General features: G+C 30.3%; 8 non-coding genes across 8 annotated transcripts; all 8 read left to right on the forward strand.

The window, feature by feature from the left end:
• The first annotated feature begins 7,937 nt into the window (after positions 1-7,937).
• Positions 7,938-8,009, forward strand: TRNAQ-CUG (transfer RNA glutamine (anticodon CUG)). The gene has a single exon. It is a non-coding gene; the product is annotated as a tRNA-Gln (tRNA).
• Positions 8,010-9,826: 1,817 nt separating this feature from the next.
• On the forward strand, positions 9,827-9,898 carry TRNAQ-CUG (transfer RNA glutamine (anticodon CUG)). The gene has a single exon. It is a non-coding gene; the product is annotated as a tRNA-Gln (tRNA).
• Positions 9,899-11,711: 1,813 nt separating this feature from the next.
• On the forward strand, positions 11,712-11,783 carry TRNAQ-CUG (transfer RNA glutamine (anticodon CUG)). The gene has a single exon. It is a non-coding gene; the product is annotated as a tRNA-Gln (tRNA).
• Positions 11,784-13,599: 1,816 nt separating this feature from the next.
• TRNAQ-CUG (transfer RNA glutamine (anticodon CUG)) lies at positions 13,600-13,671 on the forward strand. The gene has a single exon. It is a non-coding gene; the product is annotated as a tRNA-Gln (tRNA).
• A 1,814-nt stretch (positions 13,672-15,485) lies between these two features.
• On the forward strand, positions 15,486-15,557 carry TRNAQ-CUG (transfer RNA glutamine (anticodon CUG)). Its single transcript has one exon. It is a non-coding gene; the product is annotated as a tRNA-Gln (tRNA).
• A 1,815-nt stretch (positions 15,558-17,372) lies between these two features.
• TRNAQ-CUG (transfer RNA glutamine (anticodon CUG)) lies at positions 17,373-17,444 on the forward strand. Its single transcript has one exon. It is a non-coding gene; the product is annotated as a tRNA-Gln (tRNA).
• Positions 17,445-19,260: 1,816 nt separating this feature from the next.
• TRNAQ-CUG (transfer RNA glutamine (anticodon CUG)) lies at positions 19,261-19,332 on the forward strand. The gene has a single exon. It is a non-coding gene; the product is annotated as a tRNA-Gln (tRNA).
• Positions 19,333-21,133: 1,801 nt separating this feature from the next.
• TRNAQ-CUG (transfer RNA glutamine (anticodon CUG)) lies at positions 21,134-21,205 on the forward strand. Its single transcript has one exon. It is a non-coding gene; the product is annotated as a tRNA-Gln (tRNA).
• Positions 21,206-22,205: the final 1,000 nt, after the last annotated feature.

A 22,205-nucleotide genomic window follows, 5' to 3' on the forward strand; every position in this document is an offset into this window, starting at 1 on the left:
GTCCTATTGTTTTTTTGTAAGTATTATGCAGTTCATATCTCTGAGAAAGAAAATATCTATAAATTGCATAAATTAAGAATCATACACACTGAGAGATAGGTTTATCTGTAATATAATTCCAATAAAATGTAACCTCTAAGAATCTTACACTGTGAGAAAATTTTTTACATGCCACCATATGAATGAGCTTTCATGGTGTACTGTTAACAATTCTGGACTCTGAAACCAATAATCTGTATATACAAATTGGTAGGTCCTAATGGTTTTATTTGTAAAATACAATGTAGTACATATCTCTCTGAATGAATATTTCTGTATCTTGTAGAAATTAAGATCTTACACTCTGAGAGAAAGTTTTATATGTGTTATTAGAAGGGAGATTCCATGGTGTTATGGTTAGCACTCTGTACTCTGAATCCAGTAAATTGAGTTCAAATCTCGGTGGCACCAGGTGCATTTTAGTACCTTCAGTTTAAGTCCTTGATTGACAAAAACTTTTCTTTTTTATACATATAATACATTTTTTAAATCACTGATTATTGTAAATATGTACTAAAATCTAAAAAAAGGTAGTTATAGAAATGTTTGTAATTATATGAATTTTACTGTGTAATCCAAATAAGCATTGATGTTAATACTGTATATGTACAATAACTTCAATAAAATGTGTCTTCTAAGAATCTAACATTTTAGAAAAATAATGTTTAGATGTTCCCTAATGAATGTGGTTTCTTGGTGTATTAGTAACCACTCCACTCTGATCTTTGAATACAGTGATCTGTATTTAAATCTTGGTAGGTCCTATTGGTTTTTTGTAAGTACCATTCAGTTCATATCTCTCTGAGAGTACATTCTTATAAAAATATTTAGATGCTCCCTAATGGATGAGGTTTCATGGTGTATTGGTAAACATTTTGGACTCTGAATCCATGATCTATATTTACATCTTGGTAGGTTCTATTGGTTTTGTTGTAAGCACAATACAGTTAATATCTCTGAGAAAGAAAATATCTATAAATTGCATAAATTAAGAATCTTACACACTGAGAGACAGGTTTATCTGTCATTTAATTCCAATAAAATGTATCCACTAAGAATCTTATACTCTGACCAAAAATGTACATGCTACCATATGAATGAGGTTTCATTGTGTACTGTTAACAATTATGGACTCTGAAACCTATAATCTGTATCAAAATTTGGTAGGTCCTAATGGCTTTTTTTGTAAATACAATGTAATACTTATCTATCTGATTATTATTCCTGTAACTTGTAGAAAATAAGATCTCACACTCTAAGAGAAAGTTGTATATGTGGTGTCAGAAGAGAGGTTCCGTGGTGTAATTGTTAGCACTCTGGACTCTGAATCCAGCGATCCGAGTTCAAATCTCGGTGGGAGCTGATGTGTTTTAGTACCTTCAGTTTAAGTTCTTGATTGACAGAAAGTCTTCTTTTTCATACATATAATAATTTTTTTAAATCACTGATTTTTGTAAATATGTACGAAAAGCTAAAAAAGGTAGTTATAGAAATGTATGTAATTATATGAATTTTACTATATAACCCAAATAAGCGTTGATGTAAATATATGTACAATAATTGCAATAAAATGTGTCTTCTAAGAATCTAACATTTTAGAAAAAAATGTTTAGCTCTCCCTCGTGAATGAGGTTTCTTGGTGTATTGGTAACCACTCTGAACTTTGAATCCAGTGATCTGTATTTAAATCTTGGTAGGTCCTATTGGTTTTTTGTAAGTATCGTTCAGTTCATATTTCTCTGAGAGTACATTCTAATAAAAACTTTTTAAATGCTTCCTCATGAATGAGGTTTCCTGGTGTATTTGTAACCATTTTGGACTCTGAATCCATGATTTGTATTTACATCTTGGTAGGTCCTATTGTTTTTTTGTAAGTATTATGCAGTTCATATCTCTGAGAAAGAAAATATCTATAAATTGCATAAATTAAGAATCATACACACTGAGAGACAGGTTTATCTGTAATATAATTCCAATAAAATGTAACCTCTAAGAATCTTACACTGTGAGAAAATTTTTTACATGCCACCATATGAATGAGCTTTCATGGTGTACTGTTAACAATTCTGGACTCTGAAACCAATAATCTGTATATACAAATTGGTAGGTCCTAATGGTTTTATTTGTAAATACAATGTATTACATATCTCTCTGAATGAATATTTCTGTATCTTGTAGAAATTAAGATCTTACACTCTGAGAGAAAGTTTTATATGTGTTATTAGAAGGGAGATTCCATGGTGTTATGGTTAGCACTCTGTACTCTGAATCCAGTAAATTGAGTTCAAATCTCGGTGGCACCAGGTGCATTTTAGTACCTTCAGTTTAAGTCCTTGATTGACAAAAACTTTTCTTTTTTATACATATAATACATTTTTTAAATCACTGATTATTGTAAATATGTACTAAAATCTAAAAAAAGGTAGTTATAGAAATGTTTGTAATTATATGAATTTTACTGTGTAATCCAAATAAGCATTGATGTTAATACTGTATATGTACAATAACTTCAATAAAATGTGTCTTCTAAGAATCTAACATTTTAGAAAAATAATGTTTAGATGTTCCCTAATGAATGTGGTTTCTTGGTGTATTAGTAACCACTCCACTCTGATCTTTGAATACAGTGATCTGTATTTAAATCTTGGTAGGTCCTATTGGTTTTTTGTAAGTACCATTCAGTTCATATCTCTCTGAGAGTACATTCTTATAAAAATATTTAGATGCTCCCTAATGGATGAGGTTTCATGGTGTATTGGTAAACATTTTGGACTCTGAATCCATGATCTATATTTACATCTTGGTAGGTTCTATTGGTTTTGTTGTAAGCACAATACAGTTAATATCTCTGAGAAAGAAAATATCTATAAATTGCATAAATTAAGAATCTTACACACTGAGAGACAGGTTTATCTGTCATTTAATTCCAATAAAATGTATCCACTAAGAATCTTATACTCTGACCAAAAATGTACATGCTACCATATGAATGAGGTTTCATTGTGTACTGTTAACAATTATGGACTCTGAAACCTATAATCTGTATCAAAATTTGGTAGGTCCTAATGGCTTTTTTTGTAAATACAATGTAATACTTATCTATCTGATTATTATTCCTGTAACTTGTAGAAAATAAGATCTCACACTCTAAGAGAAAGTTGTATATGTGGTGTCAGAAGAGAGGTTCCGTGGTGTAATTGTTAGCACTCTGGACTCTGAATCCAGCGATCCGAGTTCAAATCTCGGTGGGAGCTGATGTGTTTTAGTACCTTCAGTTTAAGTTCTTGATTGACAGAAAGTCTTCTTTTTCATACATATAATAATTTTTTTAAATCACTGATTTTTGTAAATATGTACGAAAAGCTAAAAAAGGTAGTTATAGAAATGTATGTAATTATATGAATTTTACTATATAACCCAAATAAGCGTTGATGTAAATATATGTACAATAATTGCAATAAAATGTGTCTTCTAAGAATCTAACATTTTAGAAAAAAATGTTTAGCTCTCCCTCGTGAATGAGGTTTCTTGGTGTATTGGTAACCACTCTGAACTTTGAATCCAGTGATCTGTATTTAAATCTTGGTAGGTCCTATTGGTTTTTTGTAAGTATCGTTCAGTTCATATTTCTCTGAGAGTACATTCTAATAAAAACTTTTTAAATGCTTACTCATGAATGAGGTTTCCTGGTGTATTTGTAACCATTTTGGACTCTGAATCCATGATTTGTATTTACATCTTGGTAGGTCCTATTGTTTTTTTGTAAGTATTATGCAGTTCATATCTCTGAGAAAGAAAATATCTATAAATTGCATAAATTAAGAATCATACACACTGAGAGACAGGTTTATCTGTAATATAATTCCAATAAAATGTAACCTCTAAGAATCTTACACTGTGAGAAAATTTTTTACATGCCACCATATGAATGAGCTTTCATGGTGTACTGTTAACAATTCTGGACTCTGAAACCAATAATCTGTATATACAAATTGGTAGGTCCTAATGGTTTTATTTGTAAATACAATGTATTACATATCTCTCTGAATGAATATTTCTGTATCTTGTAGAAATTAAGATCTTACACTCTGAGAGAAAGTTTTATATGTGTTATTAGAAGGGAGATTCCATGGTGTTATGGTTAGCACTCTGTACTCTGAATCCAGTAAATTGAGTTCAAATCTCGGTGGCACCAGGTGCATTTTAGTACCTTCAGTTTAAGTCCTTGATTGACAAAAACTTTTCTTTTTTATACATATAATACATTTTTTAAATCACTGATTATTGTAAATATGTACTAAAATCTAAAAAAAGGTAGTTATAGAAATGTTTGTAATTATATGAATTTTACTGTGTAATCCAAATAAGCATTGATGTTAATATATGTACAATAACTTCAATAAAATGTGTCTTCTAAGAATCTAACATTTTAGAAAAAAAATGTTTAGATGTTCCCTAATGAATGTGGTTTCTTGGTGTATTAGTAACCACTCCACTCCGATCTTTGAATACAGTGATCTGTATTTAAATCTTGGTAGGTCCTATTGGTTTTTTGTAAGTACCATTCAGTTCATATCTCTCTGAGAGTACATTCTTATAAAAATATTTAGATGCTCCCTAATGGATGAGGTTTCATGGTGTATTGGTAAACATTTTGGACTCTGAATCCATGATCTATATTTACATCTTGGTAGGTTCTATTGGTTTTGTTGTAAGCACAATACAGTTAATATCTCTGAGAAAGAAAATATCTATAAATTGCATAAATTAAGAATCTTACACACTGAGAGACAGGTTTATCTGTCATTTAATTCCAATAAAATGTATCCACTAAGAATCTTATACTCTGACCAAAAATGTACATGCTACCATATGAATGAGGTTTCATTGTGTACTGTTAACAATTATGGACTCTGAAACCTATAATCTGTATCAAAATTTGGTAGGTCCTAATGGCTTTTTTTGTAAATACAATGTAATACTTATCTATCTGATTATTATTCCTGTAACTTGTAGAAAATAAGATCTCACACTCTAAGAGAAAGTTGTATATGTGGTGTTAGAAGAGAGGTTCCGTGGTGTAATGGTTAGCACTCTGGACTCTGAATCCAGCGATCTGAGTTCAAATCTTGGTGGGAGCTGATGTGTTTTAGTACCTTTAGTTTAAGTTCCTGATTGACAGAAAGTCTTCTTTTTCATACATATAATATTTTTTTTAAATCACTGATTTTTGTAAATATGTACGAAAAGCTAAAAAAGGTAGTTATAGAAATGTATGTAATTATATGAATTTTACTATATAACCCAAATAAGCGTTGATGTAAATATATGTACAATAATTGCAATAAAATGTGTCTTCTAAAAATCTAACATTTTAGAAAAAAATGTTTAGCTCTCCCTCGTGAATGAGGTTTCTTGGTGTATTGGTAACCACTCTGAACTTTGAATGCAGTGATCTGTATTTAAATCTTGGTAGGTCCTATTGGTTTTTTGTAAGTACCGTTCAGTTCATATTTCTCTGAGAGTACATTCTAATAAAAACTGTTTAAATGCTTCCTCATGAATGAGGTTTCCTGGTGTATTTGTAACCATTTTGGACTCTGAATCCATGATTTGTATTTACATCTTGGTAGGTCCTATTGTTTTTTTGTAAGTATTATGCAGTTCATATCTCTGAGAAAGAAAATATCTATAAATTGCATAAATTAAGAATCATACACACTGAGAGACAGGTTTATCTGTAATATAATTCCAATAAAATGTAACCTCTAAGAATCTTACACTGTGAGAAATTTTTTTACATGCCACCATATGAATGAGCTTTCATGGTGTACTGTTAACAATTCTGGACTCTGAAACCAATAATCTGTATATACAAATTGGTAGGTCCTAATGGTTTTATTTGTAAATACAATGTAGTACATATCTCTCTGAATGAATATTTCTGTATCTTGTAGAAATTAAGATCTTACACTCTGAGAGAAAGTTTTATATGTGTTATTAGAAGAGAGATTCCATGGTGTTATGGTTAGCACTCTGTACTCTGAATCCAGTAAATTGAGTTCAAATCTCGGTGGCACCAGGTGCATTTTAGTTCCTTCAGTTTAAGTCCTTGATTGACAAAAACTTTTCTTTTGTATACATATAATACATTTTTTAAATCACTGATTATTGTAAATATGTACTAAAATCTAAAAAAACGTAGTTATAGAAATGTTTGTAATTATATGAATTTTACTGTGTAATCCAAATAAGCATTGATGTTAATATATGTACAATAACTTCAATAAAATGTGTCTTCTAAGAATCTAACATTTTATAAAAAAATGTTTAGCTCTCCCTCGTGAATGAGGTTTCTTGGTGTATTGGTAACCACTCTGATCTTTGAATCCAGTGATCTGTATTTAAATCTTGGTAGGTCCTATTGGTTTTTTGTAAGTACCGTTCAGTTTATATTTCTCTGAGAGTACATTCTAATAAAAACTGTTTAAATGCTTCCTCATGAATGAGGTTTCCTGGTGTATTTGTAACCATTTTGGACTCTGAATCCATGATTTGTATTTACATCTTGGTAGGTCCTATTGTTTTTTTGTAAGTATTATGCAGTTCATATCTCTGAGAAAGAAAATATCTATAAATTGCATAAATTAAGAATCATACACACTGAGAGACAGGTTTATCTGTAATATAATTCCAATAAAATGTAACCTCTAAGAATCTTACACTGTGAGAACATTTTTTACATGCCACCATATGAATGAGCTTTCATGGTGTACTGTTAACAATTCTGGACTCTGAAACCAATAATCTGTATATACAAATTGGTAGGTCCTAATGGTTTTATTTGTAAATACAATGTATTACATATCTCTCTGAATGAATATTTCTGTATCTTGTAGAAATTAAGATCTTACACTCTGAGAGAAAGTTTTATATGTGTTATTAGAAGGGAGATTCCATGGTGTTATGGTTAGCACTCTGTACTCTGAATCCAGTAAATTGAGTTCAAATCTCGGTGGCACCAGGTGCATTTTAGTACCTTCAGTTTAAGTCCTTGATTGACAAAAACTTTTCTTTTTTATACATATAATACATTTTTTAAATCACTGATTATTGTAAATATGTACTAAAATCTAAAAAAAGGTAGTTATAGAAATGTTTGTAATTATATGAATTTTACTGTGTAATCCAAATAAGCATTGATGTTAATATATGTACAATAACTTCAATAAAATGTGTCTTCTAAGAATCTAACATTTTAGAAAAAAAATGTTTAGATGTTCCCTAATGAATGTGGTTTCTTGGTGTATTAGTAACCACTCCACTCTGATCTTTGAATACAGTGATCTGTATTTAAATCTTGGTAGGTCCTATTGGTTTTTTGTAAGTACCATTCAGTTCATATCTCTCTGAGAGTACATTCTTATAAAAATATTTAGATGCTCCCTAATGGATGAGGTTTCATGGTGTATTGGTAAACATTTTGGACTCTGAATCCATGATCTATATTTACATCTTGGTAGGTTCTATTGGTTTTGTTGTAAGCACAATACAGTTAATATCTCTGAGAAAGAAAATATCTATAAATTGCATAAATTAAGAATCTTACACACTGAGAGACAGGTTTATCTGTCATTTAATTCCAATAAAATGTATCCACTAAGAATCTTATACTCTGACCAAAAATGTACATGCTACCATATGAATGAGGTTTCATTGTGTACTGTTAACAATTCTGGACTCTGAAACCTATAATCTGTATAAAAATTTGGTAGGTCCTAATGGCTATTTTTTTAAATACAATGTAATACTTATCTCTATGATTATTATTCCTGTAACTTGTAGAAAATATGATCTCACACTCTAAGAGAAAGTTGTATAGGTGGAGTTAGGATAGAGGTTCCATGGTGTAATGGTTAGCACTCTGGACTCTGAATCCAGCGATCCGAGTTCAAATCTCGGTGGGAACTGATGTGTTTTAGTACCTTCAGTTTAAGTTCTTGATTGACATAAAGTCTTCTTTTTCATACATATAATCATTTTTTTAAATCACTGATTTTTGTAAATATGTACGAAAAGCTAAAAAAGGTAGTTATAGAAATGTATGTAATTATATGAATTTTACTATATAACCCAAATAAGCGTTGATGTAAATATATGTACAATTATTGCAATAAAATGTGTCTTCTAAGAATCTAACATTTTAGAAAAAAATGTTTAGCTCTCCCTCGTGAATGAGGTTTCTTGGTGTATTGGTAACCACTCTGATCTTTGAATCCAGTGATCTGTATTTAAATCTTGGTAGGTCCTATTGGTTTTTTGTAAGTACCGTTCAGTTTATATTTCTCTGAGAGTACATTCTAATAAAAACTGTTTAAATGCTTCCTCATGAATGAGGTTTCCTGGTGTATTTGTAACCATTTTGGACTCTGAATCCATGATTTGTATTAACATCTTGGTAGGTCCTATTGTTTTTTTGTAAGTATTATGCAGTTCATATCTCTGAGAAAGAAAATATCTATAAATTGCATAAATTAAGAATCATACATACTGAGAGACAGGTTTATCTGTAATATAATCCTAATAAAATGTAACCTCTAAGAATCTTACACTGTGAGAAAAATTTTTACATGCCACCATATGAATGAGCTTTCATGGTGTACTGTTAACAATTCTGGTCTCTGAAACCAATAATCTGTATATACAAATTGGTAGGTCCTAATGGTTTTATTTGTAAATACAATGTAGTACATATCTCTCTGAATGAATATTTCTGTATCTTGTAGAAATTAAGATCTTACACTCTGAGAGAAAGTTTTATACGTGTTATTAGAAGGGAGATTCCATGGTGTTATGGTTAGCATTCTGTACTCTAAATCCAGTAAATTGAGTTCAAATCTTGGTGGGACCAGGTGCATTTTAGTACCTTCAGTTTAGGTCCTTGATTGACAAAAACTTTTCTTTTTTATACATATAATACATTTTTTAAATCACTAATTATTGTAAATATGTACTAAAATCTAAAAAAAGGTAGTTATAGAAATGTTTGTAATTATATGAATTTTACTGTGTAATCCAAATAAGCATTGATGTTAATATATGTACAATAACTTCAATAAAATGTGTCTTCTAAGAATCTAACATTTTAGAATTATTTTTTTAGATGTTCCCTAATGAATGTGGTTTCTTGGTGTATTGGTAACCACTCCACTCTGATCTTTGAATACAGTGATCTGTATTTAAATCTTGGTAGGTCCTATTGTTTTTTTGTAAGTACCATTCAGTTCATATCTCTCTGAGAGTACATTCTTATAAAAATATTTAGATGCTCCCTAATGGATGAGGTTTCATGGTGTATTGGTAAACATTTTGGACTCTGAATCCATGATCTATATTTACATCTTGGTAGGTTCTATTGGTTTTGTTGTAAGTACAATACAGTTAATATCTCTGAGAAAGAAAATATCTATAAATTGCATAAATTAAGAATCTTACACACTGAGAGACAGGTTTATCTGTCATTTAATTCCAATAAAATGTATCCACTAAGAATCTTATACTCTGACAAAAAAATTTACTTGCTACCATATGAATGAGGTTTCATTGTGTACTGTTAACAATTCTGGATTCTGAAACCTATAATCTGTATCAAAATTTGGTAGGTCCTAATGGCTTTTTCTTTGTAAATACAATGTAATACTTATCTCTAAGAAAATTATTCCTGTAACTTGTAGAAAATAAGATCTCACACTCTAAGAGAAAGTTTTATATGTGGTGTTAGAAGATAGGTTCCATGGTGTAATGGTTAGCACTCTGGATTCTGAATCCAGCGATCCGAGTTCAAATCTCGGTGGGACCTGATGTGATTTAGTACCTTCAGTTTAAGTTCTTGATTTACAGAAAGTCTTCTTTTTCATACATATAATCATTTTTTTAAATCACTGATTTTTGTAAATATGTACGAAAAGCTAAAAAAGGTAGTTATAGAAATGTATGTAATTATATGAATTTTACTATATAACCCAAATAAGCGTTGATGTAAATATATGTACAATAATTGCAATAAAATGTGTCTTCTAAGAATCTAACAATTTAGAAAAAAATGTTTAGCTCTCCCTTGTGAATGAGGTTTCTTGGTGTATTGGTAACCACTCTGATCTTTGAATCCAGTGATCTGTATTTAAATGTTGGTAGGTCCTATTGGTTTTTTGTAAGTACCGTTCAGTTTATATTTCTCTGAGAGTACATTCTAATAAAAACTGTTTAAATGCTTCCTCATGAATGAGGTTTCCTGGTGTATTTGTAACCATTTTGGACTCTGAATCCATGATTTGTATTTACATCTTGGTAGGTCCTATTGTTTTTTTGTAAGTATTATGCAGTTCATATCTCTGAGAAAGAAAATATCTATAAATTGCATAAATTAAGAATCATACATACTGAGAGACAGGTTTATCTGTAATATAATTCCAATAAAATGTAACCTCTAAGAATCTTACACTGTGAGAAAATTTTTTACATGCCACCATATGAATGAGCTTTCATGGTGTACTGTTAACAATTCTGGACTCTGAAACCAATAATCTGTATATACAAATTGGTAGGTCCTAATGGTTTTATTTGTAAATACAATGTAGTACATATCTCTCTGAATGAATATTTCTGTATCTTGTAGAAATTAAGATCTTACACTCTGAGAGAAAGTTTTATATGTGTTATTAGAAGGGAGATTCCATGGTGTTATGGTTAGCACTCTGTACTCTGAATCCAGTAAATTGAGTTCAAATCTCGGTGGCACCAGGTGCATTTTAGTACCTTCACTTTAAGTCCTTGATTGACAAAAACTTTTCTTTTTTATACATATAATACATTTTTTAAATCACTGATTATTGTAAATATGTACTAAAATCTAAAAAAAGGTAGTTATAGAAATGTTTGTAATTATATGAATTTTACTGTGTAATCCAAATAAGCATTGATGTTAATATATGTACAATAACTTCAATAAAATGTGTCTTCTAAGAATCTAACATTTTAGAATTTTTTTTAGATGTTCCCTAATGAATGTGGTTTCTTGGTGTATTAGTAACCACTCCACTCTGATCTTTGAATACAGTGATCTGTATTTAAATCTTGGTAGGTCCTATTGGTTTTTTGTAAGTACCATTCAGTTCATATCTCTCTGAGTACATTCTTATAAAAAATATTTAGATGCTCCCTAATGGATGAGGTTTCATGGTGTATTGGTAAACATTTTGGACTCTGAATCCATGATCTATATTTACATCTTGGTAGGTTCTATTGGTTTTGTTGTAAGTACAATACAGTTAATATCTCTGAGAAAGAAAATATCTATAAATTGCATAAATTAAGAATCTTACACACTGAGAGACAGGTTTATCTGTCATTTAATTCCAATAAAATGTATCCACTAAGAATCTTATACTCTGAAAAAAAAATGTACTTGCTACCATATGAATGAGGTTTTATTGTGTACTGTTAACAATTCAGGACTCTGAAACCTATAATCTGTATCAAAATTTGGTAGGTCCTAATGGCTTTTTTTTGTAAATACAATGTAATACTTATCTCTATGAAAATTATTCCTGTAACTTGTAGAAAATAAGATCTCACACTCTAAGAGAAAGTTTTATATGTGGTGTTAGAAGATAGGTTCCATGGTGTAATGGTTAGCACTCTGGACTCTGAATCCAGAGATCCGAGTTCAAATCTCGGTGGGACCTTATGTGTTTTAGTACCTTTAGTTTAAGTTCCTGATTGACAGAAAGTCTTCTGTTTCATACATATAATAATTTTTTTAAATCACTGATTTTTGTAAATATGTACGAAAAGCTAAAAAAGGTAGTTATAGAAATGTATGTAATTATATGAATTTTACTATATAACCCAAATAAGCGTTGATGTAAATATATGTACAATAATTGCAATAAAATGTGTCTTCTAAGAATCTAACATTTTAGAAAAAAATGTTTAGCTCTCCCTCGTGAATGAGGTTTCTTGGTGTATTGGTAACCACTCTGAACTTTGAATCCAGTGATCTGTATTTAAATCTTGGTAGGTCCTATTGGTTTTTTGTAAGTACCGTTCAGTTCATATTTCTCTGAGAGTACATTCTAATAAAAACTGTTTAAATGCTTCCTCATGAATGAGGTTTCCTGGTGTATTTGTAACCATTTTGGACTCTGAATCCATGATTTGTATTTACATCTTGGTAGGTCCTATTGTTTTTTTGTAAGTATTATGCAGTTCATATCTCTGAGAAAGAAAATATCTATAAATTGCATAAATTAAGAATCATACACACTGAGAGACAGGTTTATCTGTAATATAATTCCAATAAAATGTAACCTCTAAGAATCTTACACTGTGAGAAAAATTTTTACATGCCACCATATGAATGAGCTTTCATGGTGTACTGTTAACAATTCTGGACTCTGAAACCAATAATCTGTATATACAAATTGGTAGGTCCTAATGGTTTTATTTGTAAATACAATGTAGTACATATCTCTCTGAATGAATATTTCTGTATCTTGTAGAAATTAAGATCTTACATTCTGAGAGAAAGTTTTATATGTGTTATTAGAAGGGAGATTCCATGGTGTTATGGTTAGCACTCTGTACTCTGAATCCAGTAAATTGAGTTCAAATCTCAGTGGCACCAGGTGCATTTTAGTACCTTCAGTTTAAGTCCTTGATTGACAAAAACTTTTCTTTTTTATACATATAATACATTTTTTAAATCACTGATTATTGTAAATATGTACTAAAATCTAAAAAAAAGGTAGTTATAGAAATGTTTGTAATTATATGAATTTTACTGTGTAATCCAAATAAGCATTGATGTTAATATATGTACAATAACTTCAATAAAATGTGTCTTCTAAGAATCTAACATTTTAGAAAAAAATGTTTAGATGTTCCCTAATGAATGTGGTTTCTTGGTGTATTAGTAACCACTCCACTCTGATCTTTGAATACAGTGATCTGTATTTAAATCTTGGTAGGTCCTATTGGTTTTTTGTAAGTACCATTCAGTTCATATCTCTCTGAGAGTACATTCTTATAAAAATATTTAGATGCTCCCTAATGGATGAGGTTTCATGGTGTATTGGTAAACATTTTGGACTCTGAATCCATGATCTATATTTACATCTTGGTAGGTTCTATTGGTTTTGTTGTAAGCACAATACAGTTAATATCTCTGAGAAAGAAAATATCTATAAATTGCATAAATTAAGAATCTTACACACTGAGAGACAGGTTTATCTGTCATTTAATTCCAATAAAATGTATCCACTAAGAATCTTATACTCTGACCAAAAATGTACATGCTACCATATGAATGAGGTTTCATTGTGTACTGTTAACAATTATGGACTCTGAAACCTATAATCTGTATCAAAATTTGGTAGGTCCTAATGGCTTTTTTTTGTAAATACAATGTAATACTTATCTATCTGATTATTATTCCTGTAACTTGTAGAAAATAAGATCTCACACTCTAAGAGAAAGTTGTATATGTGGTGTTAGAAGAGAGGTTCCGTGGTGTAATGGTTAGCACTCTGGACTCTGAATCCAGCTATCCGAGTTCAAATCTTGGTGGGACCTGATGTGTTTTAGTACCTTTAGTTTAAGTTCCTGATTGACAGAAAGTCTTCTTTTTCATACATATAATAATTTTTTTAAATCACTGATTTTTGTAAATATGTACGAAAAGCTAAAAAAGGTAGTTATAGAAATGTATGTAATTATATGAATTTTACTATATAACCCAAATAAGCGTTGATGTAAATATATGTACAATAATTGCAATAAAATGTGTCTTCTAAGAATCTAACATTTTAGAAAAAAATGTTTAGCTCTCCCTCGTGAATGAGGTTTCTTGGTGTATTGGTAACCACTCTGAACTTTGAATCCAGTGATCTGTATTTAAATCTTGGTAGGTCCTATTGGTTTTTTGTAAGTACCGTTCAGTTCATATTTCTCTGAGAGTACATTCTAATAAAAACTGTTTAAATGCTTCCTCATGAATGAGGTTTCCTGGTGTATTTGTAACCATTTTGGACTCTGAATCCATGATTTGTATTTACATCTTGGTAGGTCCTATTGTTTTTTTGTAAGTATTATGCAGTTCATATCTCTGAGAAAGAAAATATCTATAAATTGCATAAATTAAGAATCATACACACTGAGAGACAGGTTTATCTGTAATATAATTCCAATACAATGTAACCTCTAAGAATCTTACACTGTGAGAAATTTTTTTACATGCCACCATATGAATGAGCTTTCATGGTGTACTGTTAACAATTCTGGACTCTGAAACCAATAATCTGTATATACAAATTGGTAGGTCCTAATGGTTTTATTTGTAAATACAATGTAGTACATATCTCTCTGAATGAATATTTCTGTATCTTGTAGAAATTAAGATCTTACACTCTGAGAGAAAGTTTTATATGTGTTATTAGAAGGGAGATTCCATGGTGTTATGGTTAGCACTCTGTACTCTGAATCCAGTAAATTGAGTTCAAATCTCGGTGGCACCAGGTGCATTTTAGTACCTTCAGTTTAAGTCCTTGATTGACAAAAACTTTTCTTTTTTATACATATAATACATTTTTTAAATCACTGATTATTGTAAATATGTACTAAAATCTAAAAAAAGGTAGTTATAGAAATGTTTGTAATTATATGAATTTTACTGTGTAATCCAAATAAGCATTGATGTTAATATATGTACAATAACTTCAATAAAATGTGTCTTCTAAGAATCTAACATTTTAGAAAAAAATGTTTAGATGTTCCCTAATGAATGTGGTTTCTTGGTGTATTAGTAACCACTCCACTCTGATCTTTGAATACAGTGATCTGTATTTAAATCTTGGTAGGTCCTATTGGTTTTTTGTAAGTACCATTCAGTTCATATCTCTCTGAGAGTACATTCTTATAAAAATATTTAGATACTCCCTAATGGATGAGGTTTCATGGTGTATTGGTAAACATTTTGGACTCTGAATCCATGATCTATATTTACATCTTGGTAGGTTCTATTGGTTTTGTTGTAAGCACAATACAGTTAATATCTCTGAGAAAGAAAATATCTATAAATTGCATAAATTAAGAATCTTACACACTGAGAGACAGGTTTATCTGTCATTTAATTCCAATAAAATGTATCCACTAAGAATCTTATACTCTGACCAAAAATGTACATGCTACCATATGAATGAGGTTTCATTGTGTACTGTTAACAATTATGGACTCTGAAACCTATAATCTGTATCAAAATTTGGTAGGTCCTAATGGCTTTTTTTGTAAATACAATGTAATACTTATCTATCTGATTATTATTCCTGTAACTTGTAGAAAATAAGATCTCACACTCTAAGAGAAAGTTGTATATGTGGTGTTAGAAGAGAGGTTCCGTGGTGTAATGGTTAGCACTCTGGACTCTGAATCCAGCGATCCGAGTTCAAATCTCGGTGGGACCCGATGTGTTTTAGTACCTTTAGTTTAAGTTCCTGATTGACAGAAAGTCTTCTTTTTCATACATATAATATTTTTTTTAAATCACTGATTTTTGTAAATATGTACGAAAAGCTAAAAAAGGTAGTTATAGAAATGTATGTAATTATATGAATTTTACTATATAACCCAAATAAGCGTTGATGTAAATATATGTACAATAATTGCAATAAAATGTGTCTTCTAAGAATCTAACATTTTAGAAAAAAATGTTTAGCTCTCCCTCGTGAATGAGGTTTCTTGGTGTATTGGTAACCACTCTGAACTTTGAATCCAGTGATCTGTATTTAAATCTTGGTAGGTCCTATTGGTTTTTTGTAAGTACCGTTCAGTTCATATTTCTCTGAGAGTACATTCTAATAAAAACTTTTTAAATGCTTCCTCATGAATGAGGTTTCCTGGTGTATTTGTAACCATTTTGGACTCTGAATCCATGATTTGTATTTACATCTTGGTAGGTCCTATTGTTTTTTTTGTAAGTATTATGCAGTTCATATCTCTGAGAAAGAAAATATCTATAAATTGCATAAATTAAGAATCATACACACTGAGAGACAGGTTTATCTGTAATATAATTCCAATAAAATGTAACCTCTAAGAATCTTACACTGTGAGAAATTTTTTTACATGCCACCATATGAATGAGCTTTCATGGTGTACTGTTAACAATTCTGGACTCTGAAACCAATAATCTGTATATACAAATTGGTAGGTCCTAATGGTTTTATTTGTAAATACAATGTAGTACATATCTCTCTGAATGAATATTTCTGTATCTTGTAGAAATTAAGATCTTACACTCTGAGAGAAAGTTTTATATGTGTTATTAGAAGGGAGATTCCATGGTGTTATGGTTAGCACTCTGTACTCTGAATCCAGTAAATTGAGTTCAAATCTCGGTGGCACCAGGTGCATTTTAGTACCTTCAGTTTAAGTCCTTGATTGACAAAAACTTTTCTTTTTTATACATATAATACATTTTTTAAATCACTGATTATTGTAAATATGTACTAAAATCTAAAAAAAGGTAGTTATAGAAATGTTTGTAATTATATGAATTTTACTGTGTAATCCAAATAAGCATTGATGTTAATATATGTACAATAACTTCAATAAAATGTGTCTTCTAAGAATCTAACATTTTAGAAAAACATGTTTAGATGTTCCCTAATGAATGTGGTTTCTTGGTGTATTAGTAACCACTCCACTCTGATCTTTGAATACAGTGATCTGTATTTAAATCTTGGTAGGTCCTATTGGTTTTTTGTAAGTACCATTCAGTTCATATCTCTCTGAGAGTACATTCTTATAAAAATATTTAGATGCTCCCTAATGGATGAGGTTTCATGGTGTATTGGTAAACATTTTGGACTCTGAATCCATGATCTATATTTACATCTTGGTAGGTTCTATTGGTTTTGTTGTAAGCACAATACAGTTAATATCTCTGAGAAAGAAAATATCTATAAATTGCATAAATTAAGAATCTTACACACTGAGAGACAGGTTTATCTGTCATTTAATTCCAATAAAATGTATCCACTAAGAATCTTATACTCTGACCAAAAATGTACATGCTACCATATGAATGAGGTTTCATTGTGTACTGTTAACAATTATGGACTCTGAAACCTATAATCTGTATCAAAATTTGGTAGGTCCTAATGGCTTTTTTTGTAAATACAATGTAATACTTATCTATCTGATTATTATTCCTGTAACTTGTAGAAAATAAGATCTCACACTCTAAGAGAAAGTTGTATATGTGGTGTTAGAAGAGAGGTTCCGTGGTGTAATGGTTAGCACTCTGGACTCTGAATCCAGCGATCCGAGTTCAAATCTCGGTGGGACCCGATGTGTTTTTGTACCTTTAGTTTAAGTTCCTGATTGACAGAAAGTCTTCTTTTTCATACATATAATATTTTTTTTAAATCACTGATTTTTGTAAATATGTACGAAAAGCTAAAAAAGGTAGTTATAGAAATGTATGTAATTATATGAATTTTACTATATAACCCAAATAAGCGTTGATGTAAATATATGTACAATAATTGCAATAAAATGTGTCTTCTAAGAATCTAACATTTTAGAAAAAAATGTTTAGCTCTCCCTCGTGAATGAGGTTTCTTGGTGTATTGGTAACCACTCTGAACTTTGAATCCAGTGATCTGTATTTAAATCTTGGTAGGTCCTATTGGTTTTTTGTAAGTACCGTTCAGTTCATATTTCTCTGAGAGTACATTCTAATAAAAACTTTTTAAATGCTTCCTCATGAATGAGGTTTCCTGGTGTATTTGTAACCATTTTGGACTCTGAATCCATGATTTGTATTTACATCTTGGTAGGTCCTATTGTTTTTTTTGTAAGTATTATGCAGTTCATATCTCTGAGAAAGAAAATATCTATAAATTGCATAAATTAAGAATCATACACACTGAGAGACAGGTTTATCTGTAATATAATTCCAATAAAATGTAACCTCTAAGAATCTTACACTGTGAGAAATTTTTTTACATGCCACCATATGAATGAGCTTTCATGGTGTACTGTTAACAATTCTGGACTCTGAAACCAATAATCTGTATATACAAATTGGTAGGTCCTAATGGTTTTATTTGTAAATACAATGTAGTACATATCTCTCTGAATGAATATTTCTGTATCTTGTAGAAATTAAGATCTTACACTCTGAGAGAAAGTTTTATATGTGTTATTAGAAGGGAGATTCCATGGTGTTATGGTTAGCACTCTGTACTCTGAATCCAGTAAATTGAGTTCAAATCTCGGTGGCACCAGGTGCATTTTAGTACCTTCAGTTTAAGTCCTTGATTGACAAAAACTTTTCTTTTTTATACATATAATACATTTTTTAAATCACTGATTATTGTAAATATGTACTAAAATCTCAAAAAAGGTAGTTATAGAAATGTTTGTAATTATATGAATTTTACTGTGTAATCCAAATAAGCATTGATGTTAATATATGTACAATAACTTCAATAAAATGTGTCTTCTAAGAATCTAACATTTTAGAAAAAAAATGTTTAGATGTTCCCTAATGAATGTGGTTTCTTGGTGTATTAGTAACCACTTCACACTGATCTTTGAATACAGTGATCTGTATTTAAATCTTGGTAGGTCCTATTGGTTTTTTGTAAGTACCATTCAGTTCATATCTCTCTGAGAGTACATTCTTATAAAAATATTTAGATGCTCCCTAATGGATGAGGTTTCATGGTGTATTGGTAAACATTTTGGACTCTGAATCCATGATCTATATTTACATCTTGGTAGGTTCTATTGGTTTTGTTGTAAGCACAATACAGTTAATATCTCTGAGAAAGAAAATATCTATAAATTGCATAAATTAAGAATCTTACACACTGAGAGACAGGTTTATCTGTCATTTAATTCCAATAAAATGTATCCACTAAGAATCTTATACTCTGACCAAAAATGTACATGCTACCATATGAATGAGGTTTCATTGTGTACTGTTAACAATTATGGACTCTGAAACCTATAATCTGTATCAAAATTTGGTAGGTCCTAATGGCTTTTTTTGTAAATACAATGTAATACTTATCTATCTGATTATTATTCCTGTAACTTGTAGAAAATAAGATCTCACACTCTAAGAGAAAGTTGTATATGTGGTGTTAGAAGAGAGGTTCCGTGGTGTAATGGTTAGCACTCTGGACTCTGAATCCAGCGATCCGAGTTCAAATCTCGGTGGGACCTTATGTGTTTAAGTTCCTGATTGACAGAAAGTCTTCTGTTTCATACATATAATAATTTTTTTAAATCAGTGATTTTTGTAAATATGTACGAAAAGCTAAAAAAGGTAGTTATAGAAATGTATGTAATTATATGAATTTTACTATATAACCCAAATAAGCGTTGATGTAAATATATGTACAATAATTGCAATAAAATGTGTCTTCTAAGAATCTAACATTTTTGAAAAAAATGTTTAGCTCTCCCTCGTGAATGAGGTTTCTTGGTGTATTGGTAACCACTCTGAACTTTGAATCCAGTGATCTGTATTTAAATCTTGGTAGGTCCTATTGGTTTTTTGTAAGTACCGTTCAGTTCATATTTCTCTGAGAGTACATTCTAATAAAAACTGTTTAAATGCTTCCTCATGAATGAGGTTTCCTGGTGTATTTGTAACCATTTTGGACTCTGAATCCATGATTTGTATTTACATCTTGGTAGGTCCTATTGTTTTTTTGTAAGTATTATGCAGTTCATATCTCTGAGAAAGAAAATATCTATAAATTGCATAAATTAAGAATCATACACACTGAGAGACAGGTTTATCTGTAATATAATTCCAATAAAATGTAACCTCTAAGAATCTTACACTGTGAGAAAATTTTTTACATGCCACCATATGAATGAGCTTTCATGGTGTACTGTTAACAATTCTGGACTCTGAAACCAATAATCTGTATATACAAATTGGTAGGTCCTAATTGTTTTATTTGTAAATACAATGTAGTACATATCTCTCTGAATGAATATTTCTGTATCTTGTAGAAATTAAGATCTTACACTCTGAGAGAAAGTTTTATATGTGTTATTAGAAGGGAGATTCCATGGTGTTATGGTTAGCACTCTGTACTCTGAATCCAGTAAATTGAGTTCAAATCTCGGTGGCACCAGGTGCATTTTAGTACCTTCAGTTTAAGTCCTTGATTGACAAAAACTTTTCTTTTTTATACATATAATACATTTTTTAAATCACTGATTATTGTAAATATGTACTAAAATCTAAAAAAAGGTAGTTATAGAAATGTTTGTAATTATATGAATTTTACTGTGTAATCCAAATAAGCATTGATGTTAATATATGTACAATAACTTCAATAAAATGTGTCTTCTAAGAATCTAACATTTTAGAAAAAAAATGTTTAGATGTTCCCTAATGAATGTGGTTTCTTGGTGTATTAGTAACCACTCCACTCTGATCTTTGAATACAGTGATCTGTATTTAAATCTTGGTAGGTCCTATTGGTTTTTTTGTAAGTACCATTCAGTTCATATCTCTCTGAGAGTACATTCTTATAAAAATATTTAGATGCTCCCTAATGGATGAGGTTTCATGGTGTATTGGTAAACATTTTGGACTCTGAATCCATGATCTATATTTACATCTTGGTAGGTTCTATTGGTTTTGTTGTAAGCACAATACAGTTAATATCTCTGAGAAAGAAAATATCTATAAATTGCATAAATTAAGAATCTTACACACTGAGAGACAGGTTTATCTGTCATTTAATTCCAATAAAATGTATCCACTAAGAATCTTATACTCTGACCAAAAATGTACATGCTACCATATGAATGAGGTTTCATTGTGTACTGTTAACAATTATGGACTCTGAAACCTATAATCTGTATCAAAATTTGGTAGGTCCTAATGGCTTTTTTTGTAAATACAATGTAATACTTATCTCTCTGATTATTATTCCTGTAACTTGTAGAAAATAAGATCTCACACTCTAAGAGAAAGTTGTATATGTGGTGTTAGAAGAGAGGTTCCGTGGTGTAATGGTTAGCACTCTGGACTCTGAATCCAGCGATCCGAGTTCAAATCTCGGTGGGACCTTATGTGTTTAAGTTCCTGATTGACAGAAAGTCTTCTGTTTCATACATATAATAATTTTTTTAAATCACTGATTTTTGTAAATATGTACGAAAAGCTAAAAAAGGTAGTTATAGAAATGTATGTAATTATATGAATTTTACTATATAACCCAAATAAGCGTTGATGTAAATATATGTACAATAATTGCAATAAAATGTGTCTTCTAAGAATCTAACATTTTAGAAAAAAATGTTTAGCTCTCCCTCGTGAATGAGGTTTCTTGGTGTATTGGTAACCACTCTGAACTTTGAATCCAGTGATCTGTATTTAAATCTTGGTAGGTCCTATTGGTTTTTTGTAAGTACCGTTCAGTTCATCTTTCTCTGAGAGTACATTCTAATAAAAACTGTTTAAATGCTTCCTCATGAATGAGGTTTCCTGGTGTATTTGTAACCATTTTGGACTCTGAATCCATGATTTGTATTTACATCTTGGTAGGTCCTATTGTTTTTTTGTAAGTATTATGCAGTTCATATCTCTGAGAAAGAAAATATCTATAAATTGCATAAATTAAGAATCATACACACTGAGAGATAGGTTTATCTGTAATATAATTCCAATAAAATGTAACCTCTAAGAATCTTACACTGTGAGAAAATGTTTACATGCCACCATATGAATGAGCTTTCATGGTGTACTGTTAACAATTCTGGACTCTGAAACCAATAATCTGTATATACAAATTGGTAGGTCCTAATGGTTTTATTTGTAAATACAATGTAGTACATATCTCTCTGAATGAATATTTCTGTATCTTGTAGAAATTAAGATCTTACACTCTGAGAGAAAGTTTTATATGTGTTATTAGAAGGGAGATTCCATGGTGTTATGGTTAGCACTCTGTACTCTGAATCCAGTAAATTGAGTTCAAATCTCGGTGGCACCAGGTGCATTTTAGTACCTTCAGTTTAAGTCCTTGATTGACAAAAACTTTTCTTTTTTATACATATAATACATTTTT

Source organism: Pseudophryne corroboree, chromosome 11, assembly GCF_028390025.1.
Source record: "Pseudophryne corroboree isolate aPseCor3 chromosome 11, aPseCor3.hap2, whole genome shotgun sequence".
Taxonomy (NCBI): Eukaryota; Metazoa; Chordata; class Amphibia; order Anura; family Myobatrachidae; genus Pseudophryne; species Pseudophryne corroboree.